Genomic DNA, 12,387 nt, shown 5'->3' with positions numbered 1-12,387 from the left:
TTCCATCTTTGTCCAGTGTTTCCAGCGTCTGTTTAATTACAGAAAAACTCCAGTTCCTCCCATCCCTTATAGAATGAGTCCTTCCAATGCAAGCAATGTTTTCAGGTAGCTGAGGGCTAATATACAATGTGTGGGAGCATTTAAAATATACTGTTTTTGAGGATACACTTTAATGCATTAGTTCTCACACTTTTTGTTTGATTTTGTTTTTATCATTAAGGGTTTTTTTTTTCAAGTAGAAATATGGAATCTCAATATATAAAACAGGATAAAGAGTTATTTCAATTAAAAAAGAAAGGAACAGGCCAAGCCCCTGGCACTTGCCTCTCTATTTATCCATAATTTGTTCCCTGAATGTCCTCAATGGATACCTAGCATCTGTAAGACAGTTTGAAAATCTTTGTTTTATTTTTTTTTTTTATTTTTTTTTTTTTTAAATTTTTATTTATGTATGATAGTCACACAGAGAGAGAGAGAGAGAGAGAGAGAGGCAGAGACATAGGCAGAGGGAGAAGCAGGCTCCATGCACCGGGAGCCTGATGTGGGATTCGATCCCGGGTCTCCAGGATCGCGCCCTGGGCCAAAGGCAGGCGCCAAACCGCTGCGCCACCCAGGGATCCCTGAAAATCTTTGTTTTAAAATGAACTTATTCTCTACTGATTTCACAAACAGAAGAATCAGGTGTAATTTTTTTATGACTGGAGGCTTTGTCATCAGTATCATTACTGTGATAGGATTGGGTTGGTGCAAATAACTTCCACTTCAAGTGACAGAAATCCAACTCTAACACAAGCAAAATTATGACTTTATCGGCACATGTAACTGGGAAGTCTGGAAGTAATGGTTGTATCCAGGTGCCCAGTGACTTCAACAGGGTCCATCCTCTCTCTCCATCTATGGATTATTCCTCTCTCTGTTTCTAAATGTGTCAAAATTTAGCAATATTCATTCCTGCCAAAGGGAGCTCTATGCTTGTGTCTAACAAGATAATTTTGGCAGCCTCAGGTGGAATCCTTACAGGTCTTGGAACAGAGGCTCTTTTCCTCAGTCTCCATATATCAGTTGGTGTGGCAAGACTCTTAATTACCCTGCCTGGTTTACCTGCTGACCCCTAAGGCCAGTGGACAGATGAGTCATTGTGACTGACAGGATGCTGTGCAGACCACAGCAATATGTCTACTACAGTGCTACAGGCTCCTTTATTTTTTTATTTATTTTTTTTTTTTTAATTTTTTTTTATTGGTGTTCAATTTACTAACATACAGAATAACACCCAGTGCCCGTCACCCATTCACTCCCACCCCCCGCCCTCCTCCCCTTCTACCACCCCTAGTTCGTTTTCCAGAGTTAGCAGTCTTTACGTTCTGTCTCCCTTTCTGATATTTCCCACACATTTCTTCTCCCTTCCACTATTATTTATATTCCCCAAATGAATGAGAACATATAATGTTTGTCCTTCTCCGACTGACTTACTTCACTCAGCATAATACCCTCCAGTTCCATCCACGTCGAAGCAAATGGTGGGTATTTGTCATTTCTAATAGCTGAGTAATACAGGCTCCTTTAAAAAAATAATTCATACTGTGTGCTGGGCATTGTTGCAGAAACCAAAGAGGAGACACAGAAAACACCCAGAACTGAGTATGCAGGGTATATGCATAAACCACAGACTAATATCATGTGATGAGCTGTGACCAAGGGGAATATACAAAATGTTCTGACAGAAATGTTCATTGACTGAAGAGATGAACAGTTAATTATGCCAGAGAAAATCAGGGAAGACTTCACATAGGAGGTGATGTTTTATGGCTTTTGCATGGTGGAGAAGGAGAAAGGAGCATTTTAGGTGGAAGAAACAGAACATGGAAAGGTATGAAGGTACAAATGAGGTTGGGTAGTCTGAGGCAAAGAGCTGGGACTGTTCACTTGGCAATACACTCCCACACCCCTCCCCATTTACTCCTACCTCATCCTCCCTCCTTCCCCCAGGACGGGTATTACCCTTGCAAAAGCTGGAGAGATGGTGTATATCCAGGGGTGCTCTCCCCCAGACTGTAGACCTGTAGTGTCTAAGATTCTCAGGGCAGCACCAACCCCACCTTTAAGTACCACTTATCCCTCTCTCCCCCTCCTAAAGATCATCCCCTTCTTGCTTCTCTCCTTTTCTGGGCTGTTTTTCTTGTTGTTGCTTCCATACTTTTCAGCCTTCTTATGAAATGAAAGATCACCACTTTTTTTTTTTTTTAATCACCACTTTTTAAAGACTATCAACCAGAGTCTTTCTTTAGTCCAGTGATTTCCCCCCCCCAATCCAGGCTACACATGACAGTAACCTAGAGACCTTGTGAAAGTTTTCTAATGTGCAGGCTCCACCCCCAGAGACTGTGATTCACAGGGTGGGGTGGTGCCTGAACAGCCATGAGTTGTAAAGTTCCCCCACGTGACTCTAATATGCACTTTGAGAACCACTCCTTCATTCTAGGTGCAGGGTGCATGATGTACTCACTGGAGCTTTGGAACCTTCTCACAGAAACCTGTGCATGGTTCCCTTGCCAGAAGGTCCTATGATAGCAGAAGGCTAGTCCCTTGATGGGTCACCAAGACTTCACCGGGTGGTCAGATTTAATGAGATAGTCCAGGCTTGTTACACCATTGTCTTGTTCATGAAAATTATGTTTTAGTCCTTCGGACATCTAATTTTGCAAATCCGTGTCAAGTATGGAAAAGATTCTGTCCCTCCAGAGCAGCACATTCAGTAATTTTAAAGGTCAGAGATCAAATGTGGAAATTAGCTTCCAGCTATAGAAATACATTGACTTACACACAACAGAAAACATGGTCTTCTGGCATACTGGCTATTGATGCATATATAAATTAGTCATTAGATGCCCTGATACGGGTATCTCAAGTGCTCATAATAATAGCCCTCATTTATGGAGTGTCTACTTCATGAAAGGCAACTAACTATGCTTTAAGTTAGTTTATCTCAAATCCTCATGATAATGCTACAAGTGGAAAAATCAGGCTCATTTAAAAACAACAACAAAAAGGGGAATGTACCCAGGGTAATACAGTCATGAGTGCTAGAGCTAGGATCCCATGCCAGACCATCTGAGCAAAAATTCCCATCACTAGAGGTGCCTGGGTGGCTTAGTCAGTTAAGCATCTATCTTGAGCTCAGGTCATGATCTCAGGGTCCTGGGATGGAGCCCCAAGTAGTGGAACCCTGTGTTATCCAACCCCACCTCATCCAGCTCAGCAGGGAGTCTGCTTCTCTCTCTCTCCTCCTGTTTGTTCTCCTTCTCCCTCCCTCTCAAAATATTTTTAAAAACTTCTTCTATCGAAAGGAGAGAAAATGAGTGAAAATATCAGTGAGGGTGACAAAACATGAGAGACACCTAACTCTGGGAAATGAACAAGGGGTAGTGGAAAGGGAGGTGGGCGGGGGGTTGGGGTGACTGGGTGATGGGCACTGAGGGGGGCACTTGGCGGGATGAGCACTGGGTGTTATGCTAAATGTTGGCAAATTGAACTCCAATAAAAAACAAACAAAAAACCTTCCCATATCTATACCACCAAGCCCTTATCATTGATAACAAAAATGTGCAGGGAGCACACTGCCCTGTGATGACTGCCCAGGTGCATGGCTCTCCCCGGGGGGAGATTCCGTTCCCGGAACCCTTACACACAGAGTGTTATTTTCTTTTTACAGGCTATTGCTGATTTGATAAGTGAAATATAATGATGGCACCTGTTAATTTGCTGTTGTTTTCTCAGGTGTTGGTTCTGAAAAATTTTCCTCATTTTGGGTTATCTGACTTAGACTTCTCTAACATGCATTGTTTTGGGAGTAGTTCAAAAGACAAGGATGGGTTGGTTTGTCTCTTTGAACTTTTAAGCTGGGAAAGGGGAAAAGAATCCTAAGCTTTTGAGCTCTGATTTTAAGTGTTTTTGTATGTATCAGTCATTGAGGTAGAGAAGAACAAATTCCCAGTCACCCTCACCAAAAGATTACAAAGCATGTTTTGTTTCTTTTTTTCAGTTGGTCAGAAATTGTGTCTGCTATTTTGCATCTGGGAGTAAAACTGAGCTCACTAGCAAAATGTCTGTTTTGATAAATCAAGAACAAAAAGACCAAAACTAATGAATTCCACAATGGAAGGTGCCGTGGGAAATATAATATAGAGTAGTAGAATCAGGGGCTTGTTTACTATGATTCTATGTATCCATCTGATGGGGAGTATAAATAGTTTTCTTTATACAAAGGGACCCAGGGAAAGAGTGAATCAGAGAATAATTGACTTGTCTTGGTATGTTTGTGAATGTGCATTTTTATCTGATGGCAAATATGCTGTTGGCCTTTGAGTCAGTCACCCACCATAGAATTTCCTCAGCCTCCTATGCACCAAGATTGAATGCCCATCCCCCCCGCAAAACATTTCAAATTAGCATTAATCAGCCAATGTTGTATTTGGGGCCCTATGTGAAAGCCACCTACTGCAGCTGAATGCCATTCAGCAGGCAAGAAGTGATTTGCAATATAATTTAAATTAAGAGTTGGTTTTCTTTCCCATTTAGGATACACCAGTATGGAAAACTGATTGTCAGACATTCTGGTGATGTGCATCAACTTGGCTATTCACTCAGAAAATGAAGTTTCCTGAGACACCGGCACATTTAATTTATTTTTTTTTCCCTGTGAAGTTAACTTCAGCTTTTTAAATACAATGACTATCCAAACCACAGAAAAACGAACACCATTAATTTTAATGCTCATAATGTAATGGAAGGAGATTATATTCAGTTGGGATTTTTCCCCTTTAATAGAATGTTTATTTGCCCCTCTCCTTATGAGTTAATTATTATTTTCCTCCCATAATATTCTGTTTATATCTGCGCAGCCTAACAGCGTGTCTGTTAATGTCTCCAGTTTATGAATTGCTGGTGAATCTATCATTTTGCAGTGTCTATCACTAAAACATCAATAGCCTGGCAGCGTGCTGAGTGAATATGCGGCTGATAGGAATGCAGTGGGTTCCTTACAGAACCCTCTCATCTATTTTTATAAAACATTTAGTTTTAGTAGAGTTTCTTTTCTATGCTTTGATTGGGATATTGAATGACTTTTCAGTGAATTATATAGTACTGAGTTAAGAATTGGTAACCTTCTTTCTTATCATTCAGGTATTTATTTTTAATTCGTCTTTTTAATCACTTCATGGGCACTGAGAGCGTACCCTCCTTTTGCAAATAGTGTGCTATGTATTAGGGATTAAAAATAATTAAGATGAAGTCCCTGTTTTCATAGACTTCCTAGTTATGAGCAGGAATCTCCATGTAGTAAGATGAAGGTACAAGCAAATTGAGTGTAAGGTAATAGAGGACATGAAGGAGGGAGCATTCCCTGGAGAGACGGCCTCTAAGGAAGACTGAGGAATAGGAGATGCTAGTGCTAGATCCTGCAGAGGTAGGCATTGAGTTCTTCAGGTTGGCAGTGAGATAATGAGAGGATGGGGTAAGGCAGTACAAGCAGAGAGAATAGTGAATGCAAAGTGGAGAAGCAAGCCTTTTGTTGGAACTTACCATATGTTATTTAAATAATAATAATATAAACTGGCATTTACATGTTCACCATTTGCCGCACACTATTTCAAATTCTTATATCTGCAAACTCAAGCCTTATAATAACTCTTTGAAGTTATCCCTTTTTACAAATTAAAATTTGGAGAGATATGGTAACTATATCACATAGCTGATAGGATCAGGACCAAGACCAGAGCCCAGGTGTTTTCACTCTAAAGCCTCTAAATTCGATAATTATGCTTGTGGCATCTTTACCCTTTGGAGACTTCAGTCCCTCTGTGCAGACAAGACAAGCTAATAATGACTGGCGTTCAGGACTATGTCTACATGGGGATGATCATGGTGCCTATCACATGTGAAGAGGATTAAGTGAGATATGAAATATGTGAAATGCTTAGAACAGTGCCAGGTACATACTAAAGCATTTGTTAACTGTTGATACTATGATGATTAATGTCTTAGAAGTAGTAGAGCCCAATATTACCTAGGAATCCAATAGTACTTAGTAATTCAAACCATTTAGGGCAGTTTATTGCAAAGGGCATTGGTCAAGAGACATTTTGTGGAGTTGGTGGCATTTGACGTAGCTATGGCTTAATTGTAGAATTCCTATAGATAGGACCTGGGGACAGGGGGAGTATTTCAGCAAAAGAGAATAGAACACAGAAATGCAAGCAGACTAGAAAACTCTGTCATATTTTTAAAAAGTAAACTAATTTGATGCAACCAGGAGGTCTGCGAAGAGAAGCAGGGAAGGTAAGGTTTAACAGATAGGTACAAGTTATTTACAACTAATAATATTTCTTGAGTGTTTGGCATTGTTTTTTTGTATTATTTAGTCATCATAAAAATTTTCCTGGAGTCATAGACTCATTTTTTTTCCCATTTGAAGAAAATTGAGATTCAGACAAATCATATGATTTGCTTAAAGTCATCCAGCTAACCAGTGATATAACTTGGACTTAGACCCAGGTGTGTGTTACTTAAAGTACCATACTTATTGGACCACATCGCCCTTTACATATTGTAGCTCTGACCTTCCTAACACATCATGAATATTTATGGAATAATGTTTTTCTAGTGAAAGCGATGAGAAAGAAAAGTAAGAAAGTCAACCTGTTCTTTGTAGAGTTCTGCATTTCAATCACAATAGCCCAAAATTTTCCCAGTTATAGTCTGTAACTACTTCCATTAAAATGGAAAGAACCAGTGTCTCTGAGTCCCCCTGCGTGCGCGCGCGCACACACACACCCTCAGGTTTTCTATTTGTGTGTCCCTGGTATAACACATACCATAGATAACATCCCACCTATGGTATAAAAGCTAATGGTTAAGAGTTGAGGCTTTGGAGAGCTGCCAGCTGCCAGGTGCCAGCATTAGACTTGCAGCTCTGCCTTGCATAACTATGGTCATGAACAAGATTTTCAAATTCTCTGTGTCTTCATTTCCTTCTATGTTTAGTGACAATGAAAATAGTACCTGTATCAGTGGATTGCTGCTAGGAATAAATCGATTAATGTACCTAAAGACTATACTTAAAACTCTATACTCATTCCTTAATATTAGCATTATTATTGTTATTACTGTGCCTTATATCTCACATCTCTTGAGATAAACAACTGAGATAGACTCTGTTGGTGAGGGCAAGGGAAAGCTGTTTCTCCATAAATTGGTAAAGAGACTGTAAAATTGTACAGCCTCTGTGGATGGTAATTTGACAATATCTATCAACATTTAAAATGTTTTCTTTACCAAATAATATCATTCTAGGTTTTTGTTTTATAGATAGAGCCATACCATTTGTACCTTTTGAATTTTAGCCCATGTAGGGATAACCTAGTCCAAACGTTTAAAGTACAGACTGATGAATGTGCTATTCTTTGTACCCTCCACATCACCAGGCACAGCACTAGGCACAGAGATGCTGAAAATTCCCTTTATCCTTGGGGTCTTTGTGCCTGAGGCCCACCTCCATGCATCACACACATTAGAATGCTTCATGCTGAGCCGCTCACTCCAAACTCCACAGTGATGACTAACTTGGTACTTTATTCTTCTTTCTCCTTCATTAGTTTGCTTTCAAAATGACAGAGGTGTCTTTCATTGCAGCTATGTCCTTGGATTTTCTCGATGACGATTCCTGATTCGTGGCCCTGGCAGTCTTGGGGAAACGTTGTCCAGTTTCTTCAATCCAGACCTTGGGGCCTCCTTTTTCTCCACATCACTCCCACCCAGTTGATCGAACCACTTTCTAGGACATATGTGAGTAAAATGCTGAATTCTTTGATGAAAACAGTTCAATCATCACCTCCTCACACCTCATCCTCTACTTTTGATCGTGTTTTTGTCTCTCTCAAATGCTTTTCCAGTAGTCTCCCTTTTTGGAACTAGCTGCTTGCTTAGAGTTAATATTCTCACGTTCATTATTTGTTTAATCACAGACTTGTTCAAGGAGGTGGTTGCCAGTAGAATCTGAGAACTGAAAGGCACATGCCTTTGTTCTCCTGTGTGGTTCCATTCAGGGTTACTTGTCTCTGACTCAGATTGGAGACTAAATGGATTAGAATAAAACCAATTTAAGGGAAAAAAAGAAATGTTCACAGACACAGAAATTGAGATTCTTGCTATCTTGGCTGCCTAAGATCTGCAGACCTCACCAAGGAATTTAAAAAGTAATGTTTCTTATCATAAGTGACAGAAATATGCTGCTTTCTGCATCAGTAGATATGAAGATTAAAGGGTCTGACCGTATTAAACCATTTTGCACAGCACCAGGCACTCTGGGCTCTGCTCTCTCTGCCTTATTACCCTTCATCTTGTGGCTATTTCAGGCCCAATTTAAGAATACAATGCAGTCTGGCTTTGCAAATTGACATCCTTTAATTTAAACTGTCTTGTGGGAGAATTAAGAAATTATGCAACAATTATTTGCCCTCAGTTGAAAGCTGGATGGCATCCTGAGATCCTTGTACATTAGCCATTTGAATTGATTAAGTCACATAATTGAATTACACTTTTGCCCCCATAATATCTTGTGGCAAATATGTTGGCATTGTGTGTTGAGAAAATGTTCCTATAAAAACACAGTAGGGGTTGGGGTTGGACGTTGACTTGGGTGTCAAAGAAAACCTCTAAGCAGAGTGGGCGGACACTGAAAGATTTTGTGTGGGAGGCTAATTAGCAGAGCAAGCCTTTCCATCTGGAATTTAAATGGAAGTTCACAGGTCACAAGTGTATGCATGATATGGGGGAAGTATGCATGCCCAGTCTTCCTTGGCATTATCCTTCAATGTTCAGCTTAGAATCCACTACTCATTCTCAAACCTCTCTCTCTCTCTCTCTCTCTCTCTCTCTCACTCTCACTATCCCCCCATGAACAAAAATGTTGGGTTTGGTATAAATTCCTTTGTCCTGCATGTTTTCCCATGTATGCTTCAATCATGGCATCCCCCACAGTGATAACAAGTCTCCTTTACTGGCAATATGACTGACCTAGGAACTTTGTCCAACTCACCTAGCATGCGAATTAGCACTCAGTGTTTGTAGAATGAGGTGTTACTTGGAAGTTTCAGTGGTTTTATCTCTAAACTCATTTTTCTTTTGTAGAATGAGAATCAGAAGAAGGTAAAGTCTGTTAATAATTTCTGAAGCATTGTTCTTAAGTAGGGATTTTTATGCCATTTATGTCATTAGGCCATTTAATCAAGGACTTATTAAACACCAACTCTATCCATTTAACACATGTTTATTAGATGCCTATTATATACGAAAGCTTAGGGTGGGTGCTGAGGGGGAAAAGTCATGAAAAACAAATCCCAAATAGAAAAATATTTCCTATTCTTTAAAGAAGCTCAAAATCCAGTTGGGGATTGGAGAGGTCAGTGTAGGACATAGCCCTGGTGACCAAAAGAGCTAGCAGGAGGCTGCTGAAGAGTCCAGGATTCATGAAGAAGTGATGGTACATTCCACTTGATTTCTTTCTGAAGTTTGGACTGCCCTGTTTTCCCTCCCTCCCACACCATCCATCTTGAAAGCCAGCAGAGAAGAAAATTCTGAGACTAATGTCCTGTGGTCAGGCTGGATGTATGCCTTCCATTTGAAAACTCCTCTATGGAGAGAGATTTTTTTTTTTTTTTTTTTATTGGTGTTCAATTTACTAACATACAGAATAACACCCAGTGCCCGTCACCCATTCACTCCCACCCCCCGCCCTCCTCCCCTTCTACCACCCCTAGTTCGTTTCCCAGAGTTAGCAGTCTTTACGTTCTGTCTCCCTTTCTGATATTTCCCACACATTTCTTCCCCCTTCCCTTCTTTTCCCTTTCACTATTATTTATATTCCCCAAATGAATGAGAACATATAATGTTTGTCCTTCTCCGACTGACTTACTTCACTCAGCATAATACCCTCCAGTTCCATCCACGTTGAAGCAAATGGTGGGTATTTGTCATTTCTAATAGCTGAGTAATATTCCATTGTATACATAAACCACATCTTCTTTATCCATTCATCTTTCGTTGGACACCGAGGCTCCTTCCACAGTTTGGCTATCGTGGCCATTGCTGCTAGAAACATCGGGGTGCAGGTGTCCCGGCGTTTCATTGCATTTGTATCTTTGGGGTAAATCCCCAACAGTGCAATTGCTGGGTCGTAGGGCAGGTATATTTTTAACTGTTTGAGGAACCTCCACACAGTTTTCCAGAGTGGCTGCACCAGTTCACATTCCCACCAACAGTGTAAGAGGGTTCCCTTTTCTCCGCATCCTCTCCAACATTTGTGGTTTCCTGCCTTGTTAATTTTCCCCATTCTCACTGGTGTGAGGTGGTATCTCATTGTAGTTTTGATTTGTATTTCCCTGATGGCAAGTGATGCAGAGCATTTTCTCATATGCATGTTGGCCATGTCTATGTCTTCCTCTGTGAGATTTCTGTTCATGTCTTTTGCCCATTTCATGATTGGATTGTTTGTTTCTTTGGTGTTGAGTTTAATAAGTTCTTTATAGATCTTGGAAACTAGCCCTTTATCTGATATGTCATTTGCAAATATCTTCTCCCATTCTGTAGGTTGTCTTTGAGTTTTGTTGACTGTATTTGCTGTGCAAAAGCTTCTTATCTTGATGAAGTCCCAATAGTTCATTTTTGCTTTTGTTTCTTTTGCCTTCGTGGATGTATCTTGCAAGAAGTTACTATGGCCGAGTTCAAAAAGGGTGTTGCCTGTGTTCTTCTCTAGGATTTTGATGGAATCTTGTCTCACATTTAGATCTTTCATCCATTTTGAGTTTATCTTTGTGTATGGTGAAAGAGAGTGGTCTAGTTTCATTCTTCTGCATGTGGATGTCCAATTTTCCCAGCACCATTTATTGAAGAGACTGTCTTTCTTCCAATGGATAGTCTTTCCTCCTTTATCGAATATTAGTTGCCCATAAAGTTCAGGGTCCACTTCTGGATTCTCTATTCTGTTCCACTGATCTATGTGTCTGTTTTTGTGCCAGTACCACACTGTCTTGATGACCACAGCTTTGTAATACAACCTGAAATCTGGCATTGTGATGCCCCCAGATATGGTTTTCTTTTTTAAAATTCCCCTGGCTATGGAGAGAGATTTTAAAGCACACTTCTCCCTGCCTCTCCCCAACCCTCTGTTTCCAGCTTCCCACCACACCGTACAGCCTTCTGGGTCTTCGCATTCTTTGTCTATTCTGCGTGGCATGAGAACCTCGCTCTCTTTTTAAAAGCTCTTTACCTTTTCTTTACCTTTATCAAAGAACACTCTTGGAGCTTTAAAATCCAACTACAGCTCTTCTCCTGAATACTTCTGTGTGGAAGGAATTAATCAAGTCTGTCAAACATTGAGCTGTAAAACCTTTAATATTTCTAAAAGGTTTAAAGCCAGCATATTTATCACATGCATCATTGAAAATAATCTTTCTTTTTATTAAAAAAAATTAAACACTCACCGTAAAATATTGTGGTGATGAACACAGTGGGTGAAAGGCTCATGCAGGGGCCCAGTTGTGATATTGGAATGGAGATTTTGCTAAGATCTTCCTGTGACATCACTCCCCTAGAGATCACCCATCATCTACTGCACATCCTATTCATGTGAATGTTTTATATTGTGGAATTTTAGAATCTTGGTGTTCCAAGGGAAAGGATAATAAGAAAGGGACAAATTTTTGTTGAGTGGCTATGTGTCAGGTATTATATCTGCATGCTTTAGGGAAGTTGCCACATTTTCATTTTCACAACAAAATTTTAAAGATTTATTTATTTGGGAGAGACAACATGAGCACATGTGAGCTGGAGAGGGGCACAATAAGAGCATCTCAAGTAGACTCCCCACTGAGCTTAGTTCAATGGAGGGCTCAATCCCATGACCCTGAGATCATGACCTGAGTTGAAATCAAGAGCCCGATGCTCAACCAATTGAGCCATGCAGGCACCCTTTCACAGCAAGTTTTTATAGTAGGCACTATCACAGCTGATCTTTAGACAGGGGAGCTAAGATTCAAAAAGTGAAGCAAATTTCTCAAGATCATATAATATTCATCTGCAGACCTGAGACTTGACCATAAATAAACCTGTCTAATTCTTTCATTTTGTTTACATGGCAAAAGTCTGACAAGTGCTTAACAGAGGGTAAGTAGCCAACAAAGGGTTGGCAAAGTTGTTGTGACTGTTGGTATTAGGTTCATGAGGATTATTAATGAAAGCTCTTTTTCTCCTAGTGGAGATTGTTGGGCATGATTCTGAGAACCTGAAATGTAAGTTTTAAGATGTTTAATCCAGCAGTGATAATGTTTC

The 12,387-nt window shown here is 40.1% G+C and overlaps 1 protein-coding gene across 20 annotated transcripts in view; it reads left to right on the top strand.

Moving 5' to 3' along the window:
- Positions 1-12,387, top strand: part of DAB1 (DAB adaptor protein 1) — a 1,166,965-nt gene that overhangs the window by 373,475 nt on the left and 781,103 nt on the right. For all 20 annotated transcript variants that reach the window (XM_077891933.1, XM_077891931.1, XM_077891932.1 and 17 more), the window contains one exon: positions 7,693-7,845. The gene's annotated coding sequence lies outside the window, so the exon portion shown is untranslated. The remainder of the gene's footprint in view (positions 1-7,692; positions 7,846-12,387) is intronic.

The sequence above is a fragment of the Canis aureus genome, chromosome 3 (assembly GCF_053574225.1).
Source record: "Canis aureus isolate CA01 chromosome 3, VMU_Caureus_v.1.0, whole genome shotgun sequence".
NCBI classification, from domain to species: domain Eukaryota; kingdom Metazoa; phylum Chordata; class Mammalia; order Carnivora; family Canidae; genus Canis; species Canis aureus.
Note: the sequence above shows the minus strand (reverse complement) of the source record. Positions and strands in the feature narration are given on the sequence as shown.